General features: G+C 40.4%; 1 non-coding gene across 1 annotated transcript; it reads left to right on the top strand.

Annotated features, from left to right (window-relative positions):
• Window positions 1-685: 685 nt before the first annotated feature.
• On the top strand, window positions 686-789 carry LOC122471115. Its single transcript, XR_006294123.1, has one exon. It is a non-coding gene; the product is annotated as a U6 spliceosomal RNA (small nuclear RNA).
• Window positions 790-14,323: the final 13,534 nt, after the last annotated feature.

Raw genomic sequence — 14,323 nt, 5'->3', positions numbered from 1 at the left:
TAATTAGTATAAAAGAGCATAAAGTCTTGGAACAACAAAAACACATTTGTATTAAGAAGATCATTCTTGGCCATTACTAGAAAATTGTGAATTCGTGAAAAGCCACATGTATATAAATTGTTAGCACAATTATTATACTCTTCTCCCCACATGAAATATGATAATATCAACATTACCAGCAATAATAAATTAAAGAGTGTGCATGTGAATTCATTTAACGATTTTACTACGTCTTCTGTGCAGATGGGCTGCAGTCTAGATTAAAGTAAAGATTTGTGAGATTCAAGAATTGCGGAAATGAATCATTACAAATACAACACAGTCTTCCTGCTTATGGGTTCTCCCATCAGCAAAATGTCATTCGCCTTCTAACATAATACGTAATTCCACAACTTCCCAAGAGCATATAAGGCATCCTGGGAACCTATTCAGCCCTCAGTGTGCACAAGTAAAAGTCCTTGTATGCACCTTTAGTATGCAACTCTCAAGGTCCAAAGCGCAAGTGTCAGAGAGAAGAGAAAAGTCCTATCAGAGACCAGAGAAAGGGGCCTTCTGCATCCGTAGTTATGGACGCCAGCCATACTTTGTCACTGGATTCCATTTAATTCATTACGTAATACATAAAAGACACTATACGGAAATACAACTGTTTTCAAATGAAAGTCCACTTAAATTCATTTTCTGAGTGCTTGCTTCAGCAGCACATATACTAAAATTGGAACAATACAGAGATTAGCATGGCCCCTGCGCAAGGATGACACGCAAATTTGTGAAGAGTTCCATATTTTTTATTCATGTTTGAGGCGTCTGGGTGGCTCAGTTGGTTGGACATCCGACCCTTGATTTTGGCTTAGGTCATGATCTCATGGTTCATGATTTGAGCTCTAAGTCTTGCTCTGTGCTGACAGTGTGGAGCCTTTTTGGGATTCTCTCTCTCCCTCTCTTTCTGCTTCTCCCTCACGCACACGTGCATACTCTCTCAAATAAATAAACTTTTTTTTAATTTTTTTTTAACGTTTATTTATTTTTGAGACAGAGAAAGACAGAGCATGAACAGGGGAGGAGCAGAGAGAGAGGGAGACACAGAATCTGAAACAGGCTCCAGGCTCTGAGCTGTCATCACAGAGCCCGACGCGGGGCTCGAACTCACGGACGGTGAGATCATGACCTGAGCTGAAGTCCGACGCTCAACCGACCAAGCCACCCAGGCGCCCCTAAACATTTAAAAAATATATTTAAAAAATAATAAAATAAGATATTCATGTTTCATGGTCAGATTCTCCCATTAAAGTCGAGAACAAGATAAGAATATCTGCTATCATCACATTTGACAATGTCTTACTAGACAAGAAAAGGAAACTATAAGGATTAGAAAAAAGTAAAAGATCCTTTTTTGCTGATGGTATGATTATTTACATAGACTGTATAGCTCTCTGAGTAAACTACTGGGATTAGTAAGAGAATTCAGAGTTACTAGATATTACTAACACCAATAAATAGCTTCTTGATATACCAGTGATTATGAAATTAATAGAAAAAAAGATCTCATTCACGATGGCAATAAAATAAGAAATTTGGAAATAAATGTAATCAAAATATGTTTAAGACCATTATCTAGGAAATTCCAAGTTATTGTTTGAAAGCATAAAAGAAGATTTGAACAAATGAAGAACTATACCATGTCTGTGAATATGAGAAAGGTGTCAGTTCTTCCTAAGTTAAATCACGGTTTTGGTGCGTTTACAATAAAAATCCCCAGGCGCCTGGTGGCTCAGTTGGCTAAGTGTCCGACTTCGGTTCAGGTCATGATCTAGTGGTCCCTGAGTTCAAGCCCCACGTCTGGCTCTGTGCTGACAGCTTGGAGCCTGGAGCCTGCTTCGGATTTTGTGTCTCCCTCTCTCTCTGCTCCTCCCCTGCTCACGTTGTCTCTCTCTCTCAGAAATAAATAGACATTAAAAAACATTTTTTTTAAATCCCAATAAAGTGATTTGTGCCACATGATAAGCTGATCTAAAAATTCATGTGACACACGAAAATAAATTCAAAATGGATGAAAGACCTAAATGTGAGATAGGAAACCATCAGAATCCTACAGGAGAAAACAGCCAGCAACCTCTTTGACCTCAGCCACAACAACTTCTTACTTGACATGTCTCCGAAGGCAAAAATGAACTATTGGGACCTCATCAAGATTAAAAGTTTCTGCACAGCAAAGGATACAGTCAACAAAACTAAAAGGCAACCAACGGAATGGGAGAAGGCATTTGCAAATGACATATAAGATAAAGGATTAGTATCAAAAATCTGTAAAGAACTTACCAAACTCAGCACCCGAAAAACAAACAATCCAGATGTGAAGAAATAGGCAGAAGACACGAATTGACACTTTTTCAAAGAAGACATCCATATGGCAAACAGACATATGAAAAGATGCTCAATATCACTCATCATCAGGGAAATACAAATCAAAACCACAATGAGATACCACCTCACACTGGTCAGAGTGACTAAAACTAACAACTCAGGAAACACCAGGTGTTGGCGAGGATATGGAGAAAGGGGAACCTTCTTGCATTGTTGGTGGGAATGAAAACTGGTGTATCCACTCTGGAAAACAGTGTGGAGGTTCCTCAAAAAATTGAAAATAGAACTACCCTATGACCCAGCAATTGCACTACTAGGAATTTATCCAAAGGATACAGGAGAGCTGATTCAAAGGGACACATGCACCCCAGTGTTTGTAACAGTGCTATCAACAATAGCCAGGGGCGCCTGGGTGGCGCAGTCGGTTAAGCATCCGACTTCAGCCAGGTCACGATCTCGCGGTCCGTGAGTTCGAGCCCCGCGTCAGGCTCTGGGCTGATGGCTCAGAGCCTGGAGCCTGTTTCCGATTCTGTGTCTCCCTCTCTCTCTGCCCCTCCCCCATTCATGCTCTGTCTCTCTCTGTCCCAAAAATAAATAAACGTTGAAAAAAAAAAATTAAATAAAAAAAAAAAAAAACAATAGCCAAATTAAGGAAAGAGCCCAAATGTGCATCAACTGATGAATAGATTAAGAAGATGTGGGGTGTATATGTGTGGGGTGTGTATGTATATATATATATATATATATATATATATATACATACACACACATACATACACAATGGAGTACTACTCAGTGATGAAAAAAGAATGAAATCTTGGCATCTACAATAATGTGAATGGAACTGGAGGATATTATGCTAACCAAAATAAGTCAATAAGAGAAAGATCTCATGATTTCACTCATATGTGGAATCTGAGAAAGATAACAGATGATTATAAGGGAAGGAAAGATATAAATAGAAAGGGAGGCCAACCATAAGAGACTCTTAAATACAGAAAACAAACTGATGGTTGATGAGGGTGAGGAAAATAAATGATGAGCATTAAGGAGGGTGCTTGTTGGGATGAGCACTGGGTGTTGTATGTAAGTGATGAATCACTGGAATCTATTCCTGAAGCTAAGACTATACTGTATGTTAACTAACTTAAGAATAAAATTTTTTAAAACAGTAAAGGAAAAAAAATAAAAATTCATATGAAAGAGTCAAAGGCCAAGAACAGTAAAATAAATTTGGATGAATACTTGCCCTACTCAGTATTGGAACTTTTATAAAGCTATAGTGATTAAGACAGTGTGGGATCAGACAGATAAAAAAGTAGAAGAGTGGCACCAGAAAAGAAGGCTCAGAAGTGGACCCACATGTAAATGGAAATTTATAGCATAATATGTCAATGGAAAATGGTGGACTGTTCAGCAAATGATGCTGATGCAATTAGTTATCTGTAGGAAACAAAATTAGATGTCTTCCTCACTGAATACACACCAAAATATGTATTAAATATGTAAATATTAAAAGAAAAACTAAAATATTTTAAAAGTAAAAAAATTCATTTTCTGAGAATTTTTGAGGATTTCAAGGCAGCTGAAATCATATGGTTCAAGGCAACTTTTTAAAGAATTAGATATAGTGATACTTTTTAATAACTAGACACCCCCTCAGCTAAAGATCTGTGCAGTGGCTTCCCATCACCTGCCCCATACATTCTGACTTCCTGAAATAGCACATAAGACCTTAGTGTCCTAACCACTCTATGCCTCCCTCCTGCCATCCACACCATGCCCCCTCCCTACCCAATGCCTCCCCCAGAGAATTTTCAACATCTCAAACAAGTACAAAATCACATAAGGTACTCCTTTATCGACATCTCCCTATATTCATTTAGCAAGCATCTATTTCACACCTTCTGCATGGGTGGCTCTCAGGATAAAATGTTGAACAAAACATTGTTCCTATCCAAGAAGCTCATAATCTGGTAGACTGCTATCGGATGTTGCAGAGTTTCTCTAAATCTTAGGAAGGAAATAAGACTCACACCACCTTTCTAACTGCCAAGAAGGAGTTATAAGCCTGAATGACAGGATAGGGTAATACTGATAGCCAAACTTCCAATTTGGGAAGCGGCTTCAAAGTTCCAATTACATCCAAACGTGGGCCAACTTAGACTGGTTACCCAGAGAAGATAGGAGAGATAGGAGAGAGAGCTGGCCTTAGAAGTGCAGAGTGGAACTCAAGGGACCATGATGACAAAGATGATCAGGCCTTGGGAGGGCGCTGGTAGGATCAGAGAAAGCGAAGACACCTAACCTTCTGGGGACCCAGAAGGCTGGGCAGAAGGCAGTGGTTGATTGATTTAAGCTCACCAGGAAACAGTTCAGGATGTGGGGTGTGAAGAAAGACCAGAATTTAGCACTTCAGAAACCTGGAAGGGCTAAGGACTTCTGCCCTTTGGCAGAGAGCAACCATAAGAATTTGTAGAGCCAGAGTAGAACAAAAGTAATTTGGCCAATTCCTCAGTGGATCTAAGGAAGGGAAAACCAGACTGTGAAAGACTCAGTACCTAGCTCTCACCGTTGACCAAGATTTCTCATCAGTGTACGGAAGGAAGGTGAGGGAGGCGAGGTCCCCAATGAATAGCATCTGTGTCTCTCATTTTCTCAAAGCTACATTAATTAGGCCCTTGTTAGTTCTCATGACACCTATGTGGTATTATGATCTCCATTCTACAAATGAAGAGACTTGAGAGCCAGAGAAATTGTGCTCAATATCCACATAATTACTGTGTGTTGGAGCCACAATTCCAAAACCAGTACTTTTAATCACTGTGCTATGTTGCCTCTCTGAGTCATTTACTTGGTCCCAGGTGTCATGAGAATTAGAGCTCTACTGGACACCATTAAGGTAAAGGCAAGTTATGCATAAGGTAGTAAGGAGTGCTGGTCACCTCAGCGATTTCCAGGTTGACATCATATCAACTTGCCTTTAGAATTAAAATAAGCCACCAGGTGCTAGAGTCGTATGGGGGAAAAAAATAGCTAAAAAGTATCAACACTGTCCGATCAAAAAACAACATCAACAGTCAGATAAATGCACATCTGGTTTGTGCTATGGATCAGTCATTGCAAAACATAAATAATTTCTCTTGAAACCAAAATACAGGATCAAAATTAATGAAAAAGAAAAAAAGCCATTCCATTTTAGAAGTCAGTGATACAAGGTGGTTACACGTGGAAGGGACTAATTTCTGTCCATCGCTAGAAGGTGTTGGTGGTTATTTTAAGTCTTTGCCATGCCACCTAGACATGCTTGCACAGAGGCAGGGCCTGAAGAAGAAATGTTCATGCCTCAGCAGAGGCAGAGTATAGGGACCTGCCAACTGAAACTTGGTGTACTGAATCAAAACATTTACAGCACCACTTTATGAAATGACCCATTTTCAAGGCATCAACTGCTTTATGCAATACCCCATCATGCTAAAATGTTCTCTTCTGAGTCCACATATAGAGGAAGTTGAAGTATGTTCTTATGAATATCGACATGATTAGAACAGCTATTTGTTACTAAATCTAAAAACGTACTTTAAGGAGCGTGGGATTAAGGATGCTGCGAATTGAAATTTTGAATGTGTCTATTTCATATGGTGAACAAGACCTCTGAAAGCTTTGTTTTCTATTTCTTTTATGCCAGTAGAAAGATATGTATGCTCTGCAATTTCAGGATAATGTTTTTGCTTTGCTGCTTAGTGATATAATGGAAAGAGTGCATGGCTGAAAATTTGTCTCCACAGTGTATCTAGAATACTAATACCCCAGTTATCAGAGAACTTCATTTATTTAGAAAGATGAGGCAGGTCCCTCTGTTTTTCTTCTTTATTCATTCATTTAGTTCAGTAAATGCTATACGTAAGGGAAAGGAATGTAAATGTTCCACTAGACCGATTTCTCAACCTCAGCACTATTGACATTTTAGACCAGATAATTCATGTGATGGGGGCTGTCCTTCGCATCGCAAGGTGTTTAGCAGCATCCCTGGACTCTAGTTACAAGATGTCAGTAATACCCATCCTCCCAAATGTGGCAACCAAAAATGTCTTCAGATGTTGCCAAGTGTGTGCTATGAAGCAAAGTCGCCCCCATTGACAATGATGCATTCTCCAAGCCCAATGGGCAGGCATAATTGAGCTCTGATTTTCCCGCTATGCAGTCAACAGCCATCTTTTTTTCACCAGAAGCCACTGTGTTTGTGGATGAGTTCTGCTTAGATAAGGAGAGTTCTCAAATGCAGTAAATTGGAGGTTCCACTCTCACATGGGTGAGAAAAATGACCAGGGCCAGTTAGTTATATACCGGAGAGTTTCCTCCTCTAATATTTAAGTACAATTTTGTTTTTGTTTTTTAACAAAACACCACCTTTGCTTCACCACCTTTAACACATCTAGTAATGTTGTCAAGGAGACAACCACCAACTAGCAGATAACAGCTGCGCCAAGATAATTTGACCTTGGTTGCTGTCTGTTGTTCCTGTGCACACACACGGTGGACCTTGCAGCCTCCTTAAATCAGGGCTGGCTGCATGATTATTGTATCCAAATAAGAAACTCACAGATTCTAATCTCCTGATCTTACCTGGTTTAAAACCAAAAAGACACATTTCATTTGTTTCACCAGATCAAATAAAGAGGGAGTCTGGCAATAGCAATAAACCCCAGAGATCAGCTAAATTATGTCCCAACTTGACATTTATATGAGCACACGCCTCTCAATCTCCGGAGGTGATTAGATTAAGTGTATTTTAGCATGCGCTTCAGGCACGCACATCCTTAGAGATTCAAGGACAGGGGTGGATTGTGACTAATACCATCACTGCTTTTATTCAAATGTTTTGTGTTGCCAATATGCTGCCTAAAACGTTACTTAGGATCGAGAACTGCATTTCAACAAAGCACATACAAAAGCTTCTTACATTTCGGGATTAAGGTTTTCATACCCGCTTTAGCTCAGACCCTGAGCAAATATTTCTGCCGTTGAGACATGTGATCATGGTTTCTTATCTGGGCATCATCCCACATGGGGGATACGTTACCTCCAGAGACTAGAATCATTTTGCTCAGAGATTTTGATTTACTTCATTAACTCCAGAAACCTCAGGAGAGGCGGTGAGACTGAGCACTGGAATGCAGGCTGGTGGCAGTGAGTCTCCCGGGGGCATGGGAGAGCAGTGAAAGACGCTTCCCTACCTCTGCTCTATGTTAAAAATAAAAACAGAAACACTAATGCCCATAAAATTCAGAATTACAGCTGAAATGCCAAGTCACCAACAGCTAGTCAAAACCCACTTCTTTGTCCTGGTACCAGTTAAAATCTCATTGATTGCATCCAGGGGATACCACATTTGTCATTCTTAAAAGGAAAATGAGCAGTCACAAGGGATTTCAAATTTCAGACCTGATAGTTTAAGGATAGTAAAATACATCTCAAATTGCACTATTTATTGACATGGAAAAGAAGGAAAATATTGTAGTCTTTATTTTTATGTATATATAAATTATTCAATTCCTTCAATCCAAAAGACATTTCAGTCTTGGCCAAAAAAAGAAAAAAAAGAAAAAGAAAAAGATTCTGAGCAGCAGTTTAATGTTATAAATTTTTAAATATTTTATCTATCACTGGTCGAATAAAGCAAACTTTTTCAATTGTAGAAATTTATGTTGTTTCTCTTGCTTCCCTGCCTTCTGCTTTACTCTCAATGTATTATTTAATCTATAAATATTATGACTATTTATCCTCTATTTTTGCAGGCCGATGGCAATATTCTACCCTGTTATCATTGTGTCTGACCCTACCTCAGAACAAGGGGCCTAATTTGAGTGTCCAAAAATAGCTACACGTGTCTCATAAACACAAAACACAAAATCCTTTGGAAAGACAAGTCCCTCTCATCATGGCCAAACTTCCAACATCCCATCACATAGAATCATCTGCGGCAATAGAAAGTCCAGAAGTCATTTTCTTTTTTGCCTATACTTACCCTCACTTCAAGCCATAAAGAATTACAGGTAACTTACAAAAGTATATACATTACAAAAGAATAAACTAAGTGAAGGAATCAAGGAAGAGGTAAATGAGAACAGGAAGTTGATAAAGCCCAGAAGTAAGATCAGAATGCAGAGATGCACAGCATGGGACCCTGTCTGGTTGCAAGAGGTGAGCCCTGAGCTTGACTTCAAACTTCCTAGTGACCATATCAATGACAGAAAGATGACTAGTTGTGAGATCGCAAGCAAACTGTTCAATAACAGTTCTATTGGAAGTCAAGTCCTGAGGTTATCACTCTGAGGACTCCTCCTAAGAAGTCTTATCAGACTGGGGCCTCAACCGCACCTGGATTCATTTTTTTCATCTTCTTAACCCTTCTCAAGGCAACACCTAATCCTCCCCAAAGAGGACATAGTTGGTTCTCATTGTTTTTTTTTTAAATTTTTTTCAACGTTTTTTATTTATTTTTGGGACAGAGAGAGACAGAGCATGAACGGGGGAGGGGCAGAGAGAGAGGGAGACACAGAATCGGAAACAGGCTCCAGGCTCCGAGCCATCACCCCAGAGCCCGACGTCACCCCAGAGCCCGACGCGGGGGCTCGAACTCCCGGACCGCGAGATCGTGACCTGGCTGAAGTCGGACGCTTAACCGACTGCGCCACCCAGGCGCCCCAAGGTTCTCATTGTTAAAAACAATCACTAGGGAGGAAAACTTGGACACACCATCCAGTGACTCACAGCTCTGCAAATACTTCTTACTCCTTCTTTCTTACAGGTATATTACATGCCTTCTTGTCTCCTTTCTACAGCCAGCTCCCTAACCCTCCTTTCACATGGATGAAGACATAAGCACCCTACAATCTGACTTTCTGAAAATTGTATGTGTATATAACCTTGGCACATCAGCCCCAAGAATCAATAAACCTTCATATTAGAATCCACGGTGCTTTAAAAACATATTTTACTCTAAAATATGCCCTACAAACTTACATGGAAAACTGTGGAAAATCTGTATTGTGTGTGTATAACTTTCTGTAATATATATGTGCTACCTAAAATCATTTGCCCCCAGTAAAACCTTTTTGTGGGGGGGAGAGAAAATATTATGGAAAAGAACAGGCAGCAGAGAATGATAATGAATATTACATGCTCTTGTACAGAATGTCTTCAAAGGAGAGGAGGCTTGCCAGCGTAACTGAGTAATGATCTTTGAACACAGCATTAAAGTCATAGCATGAAGGAAGGGAGATAAAATATTTAATGACATCTTAATATTCCCAGTCTTGCAAAAAGCCAAGAACTGGTCACAGTTTATCAATGGTCATACATTTTAATATCATTAGACAACAATTTTCCCAATCAGAATATTAGAGCTACCAAAAGCATAGGGTGGTAGAAAGCAAGGGAAACAAAGTGAGCTATAAACTGCTTGGAAATCCTGTCTCTTTCAGTTGACTTTTAATATGAATGTGGAAACTGGGCTCGACAATGAATTGGCTCACTTGGCTAACAGCTTGGCCAGAACCTCAATAACTATTGAGCATGTTTCTATGAAATAGCCTTTGTCAAATCATATTGAGGACAAGTCCTCAAAAACCCCACTTGACTCCTGGGACACGAGTGTGGTCAGAAGTCATTGTAACATCTGGTATCATTGTCCCCAAATCTTCCGGTTCTCCCTGTATGCTTCAGTTCCAGGAGAATAATACATCGAGAGCTTTGCACCAGGCAAGCAGATGCCTGATGAAGAGGGGATGAAGAGGAAGAGAAGGCAGGGAAACCTATTTCATCATAAAGAGAAAAGCAGACAGGCATGAAAAAACAAAAGCAGGGAAACAGAAAGCAGACTGTGGAAGGTAATTTACTGAGTCACCAAAATGCCTCAGTGCATTTTCCTCTCCTCTACTCTACCACCCCCTTCAAGTAGCAATGTCCTTACTATTTTCTTGCCACAGAAACTTATGACACAAAACAGAAGCTATGTAAAGCAAATGGCTCTTCTGTCTTTCAAAGAAGCCCAAGCTAATAAAAAAGCAATTTTTTTAAGGTACAAAATGCATTAGTCAGCTAGGACTACTATAAAAAAGTACCACAGACTGGGGACCCTAAATAACAGACCCACAGATCTAGGAGCTTGAAATTCAAATTTAAGGTGTCAACAGGCAGGGTTGGTTTCTTCTAAAGCCTCTCCTTGGCTTGTAGATGGCTGTCTTCTCCTCCCTCCACCTTCACATGGTCTTCCTTCTGTGTGTGTGTGTGTGTGTGTGTGTGTGTCCTAATCTCTTCTTATAAAGACATCAGTCGCATTGCATTAGAGCCCACCCTAATGGCCTCATTTCAACTTGATTACCTCCTTAAAGGCCTGATCTCCAAATACAGTCACATTCTTAAGTACTGCAGGTTAGGACTTCAACATAGGAATTAAAGGGGACTCTACTCAGCTCAAACAGAGAGATATATATTTTGAGTTCTAGAGGGAGAGGTGTGTGAGTCTGGTGGGCAGTAAGGTGATAAGACTTAGAAGGAGTCTCTCTGTGGGACAATTAGGAAGGACAGACTTAAACCCAGAGATCCCTCAACCTCTTTCAGAATTCCTCTGCTGTAAGCACCACACTCAAGGAACAGAACCTCTGAATCTGAAGATCAAGACACCAAGAGTTTCTCTGGAGGAAGAGACTGGTGGCCAATGACCAGATGGTCTTCCCTGATGTCTAGGCTCCAAGTCCCAAATCCCTTGCAAAATTCAGGGCTGGGAGCCTACAGAGAGGCTTAGTAATGACCAATATTGAATTTCCAGACAGTCCTGTGGAATAGGGGCTCAGGGACAGATTTATATCATTTAAAGCAAATATAGAATGTGATATTTCTTGTCGTTTATGGACTGAGTTCATACCTTCTGGAATTAGGTCAAGATATATACTATAAAGCCTGAGAAAGAATTAAACAACAGAGAAACCAGGTCCTTATCTATACAGTAAGCCAACCAAGGTAACCAAAACAGCACCAGATGCAGTGCAGAGCTCAAACTAAGAGGTCTCAGGGTACAAAGCAATTTATTTGGACTTAAGAGGCAAGAGTAAGTCAGATATCCTGACGTACTCCAACAACACATTGAGCTCCTCCATGAATGATATTAATAGTAGTTAACAGGTGCTAGGAGCTACCACATGGTCAGTCTTCCCAACCCATCCAATCATGCCAATAATCCCATTTCAATTTAAAATCCTTCCTGATCTCCTATATACCTTCATACTTTAGCACTCTAAATGATTTTATATATCTTTTGTTTACTCGGTCCTCCTATTTAAATGATAAACTTCATGACAGCAAGATCTGTTTGGTAACTCCTTTGGACATCCTCACAGTGCTTAGGGAAATTTCACTTAATCATGGGTCACAGTTATGACTGAGGAGTCTGTTTTTCTCTCCCTCCATAAGCATTAAAAAGAATCCATACATCCCTACATCCCTTTGTGCTCTTGAGACGTAATGGGCAATCTGAATGAAATCTCCCTGTTTTTCCATTTAACACAGGTTAAGAGTGTTTTCAGAAAAATTTTCTGGTAGGTAGCTAAGTTCTAGAATGACCAGTGAGAGGAAAAAAAAAAATAGGTCCAGCATTAAGAAAAACAAAAGAAACCAAAGGAGAGGCAAATTGCAGAGAAAAAAGTATGAGAACATGGTTAATTGGGTTTAGGATAATATTAGCAATTGAAATTCTTACTTTACCCCATTTACTCTAGCCAAATATATGCCTTTTCCAAGAAAAAGTTCTGGAAGTTCTGAACCATTAGTAAATAGAACAAAAGAATAAAGCAAATAGGAGATCATATTGCCCCCTCTATTCCAAATAAGGTTTATAATATAAAACAGAGATACACCTGCAGACAAGTGGACTGTGTAATGTGTAATCTAATCTCTGAATTAGATCCTCCTTCTCTACTCTGGGATGACTGGGTGCCCTTCGGTTCCTCTGATAGATGCCAGACCTTTGCCACTAAGCTTGCTTCAGGTCAAGAGCAATCAAGAACGTGTGTCCTCTGAGAGCAGCTCACCAATCAGGGAGGTTTTTCCTCTCCAAAGTGGAGAGTAGACAGAGGCTACTGAGTATCGTGCTAGTGAGTATGACTGACCATGGAAGAAAACATCAGAAGTGAAAAAGGGTTCTTCCTTTAATGGATATGTTGAGCAAAAGCTTCCAAGATCTCAGTGGACCATCTCACTGACAGATACAGAGAAAGAGATGCAGAAGGTTCAGGAGAGAAGTCTAGGGCTGGGACATGCATCTTGATGTCACAATGTACAGTAGTGGTTGAAATCATGCACGGATATGGGATTCCACAGAAAGAGGAGCCAGGGTGTGAGAAAAGGGAGCTAGGAAGAGAGCCCTTAGAAATGCAAGCAAAGGGTAGAGCAAAGAGAAGCCAAGAAAGTGATGCAGAAGGAAGAAACCGGGAATGGTGTTGCAAAAGCCAAGAACAGAAGAGCTGGAAGAAGAAAAGTCAGTACCAAGCTGTCAAGCAGCCCAGGTTTGGGTATGAGGTTTGGCACATAGATAGCCTTTGGGGCACCTCTGCCCTTTTGCAGAGTAGTTTTGAGAAGCTGGTAGTGAGAAGCCATACTGCAGTGAGATGACAAATGAATAGGAGGTGAGAAAGACCTGTTCTCTGCCCTCCAGGAGAGGAGAGCCTTACAGCAGTGGTTATCCATAATTAACCAGGCAATTACCAAAGGCACAGTCTTTTTTTTTTTTTAATGTTTTATTTATTTCTGAGAGAAAGAGAGAGAGACAGCATGATCAGGGGAGGGGCAGAGAGAGAGGGAGACACAGAATCCAAAGACAGGCTCCAGGCTCTGAGCTGTCAACACAGAGCCTGACGCGGGGCCTGAACTCATGAACCACGAGATCATGACCTGAGCCAAAGCAAGATGCTCGACCGACTGAGCCACCCAGGCGCCCCCCCAAAAGGCACAGTCTTCATCTTAGACCCATGAATGTGCTCCCCAAAGGCCCCAAAAAATCATACAGCAAACCTTATGTGCTTTGTGTATCTGTGTATTTTTCTAGGTTGAGATTGATAGCTTCCTAAAATCTAATTGCCCAATGTTAGGAGCCAAGAAAACAGCTGAACAGAGATGGCTCAGGATTTTAAGCCCTTGTAAGGGCAAGTGTCTAGTCAAAGTCTGTGGTCTTGGGGTCCAAGTGGAGTAGGACAAGAACTAAACCCAGAAGGCAACTCTTCCAGAAATGTTTATCCTCAGATACTTGGGAGACACTTGAGGGGTCAGTTGAGGAAATCTTGGTAAAGAACAGGAGAAACAAAAGCAAGTCAGAGAAAGCTGGAAAGCTAGAACTGCCATCCATTCATTTCACAAATATTTGATAAGTGCCTGTTATGTCCCTGGGGCACTGCTAAATCCTGGGACTATAGCCTGAGGGAATTTGTCTTTAGAAAGTGAGAGATGGAAACTTGAGATTTCATGGGTGAAAACAATTCTTTTCACTACCTCTTGTTAAGTTTGCTCAATTATTTCATTCTTAAGTCAGAATGTTCACATTTGGAGAAAAAAAGAAAAAAGAAAGAAAGAAAAATCATGCATGGTGAATTAACCTACCAAGCTGCCAAGATCAATCTCCAATTCATTCGTTTGAGTCTTGGGGGAAGAAGGGAAAATGCAGGATGACAATTAAAAAAAGAGAGAAAATTGATATGTTAAAACTTTGCATTTCAACTTTGAGCTGACATTGTGGTGAGACTCTTTCCAGCTGCTTTGTCTGGCCATGTCAAGAAGTGACCATGATTTATTGTGCCACCTCCACAATTTCAATGCGCTTGATCTCCCACCGGAAGCAGTGACAAGTAAGGTTAACTGCTGTGTGAAGAGACAGTATGAGTAATGCTTCATGCACAGAGCTGGCACC

Source organism: Prionailurus bengalensis, chromosome D3 (genome assembly GCF_016509475.1).
Source record: "Prionailurus bengalensis isolate Pbe53 chromosome D3, Fcat_Pben_1.1_paternal_pri, whole genome shotgun sequence".
Classification (NCBI taxonomy): domain Eukaryota; kingdom Metazoa; phylum Chordata; class Mammalia; order Carnivora; family Felidae; genus Prionailurus; species Prionailurus bengalensis.
This window is presented reverse-complemented; position numbering and strand designations above follow the sequence as displayed.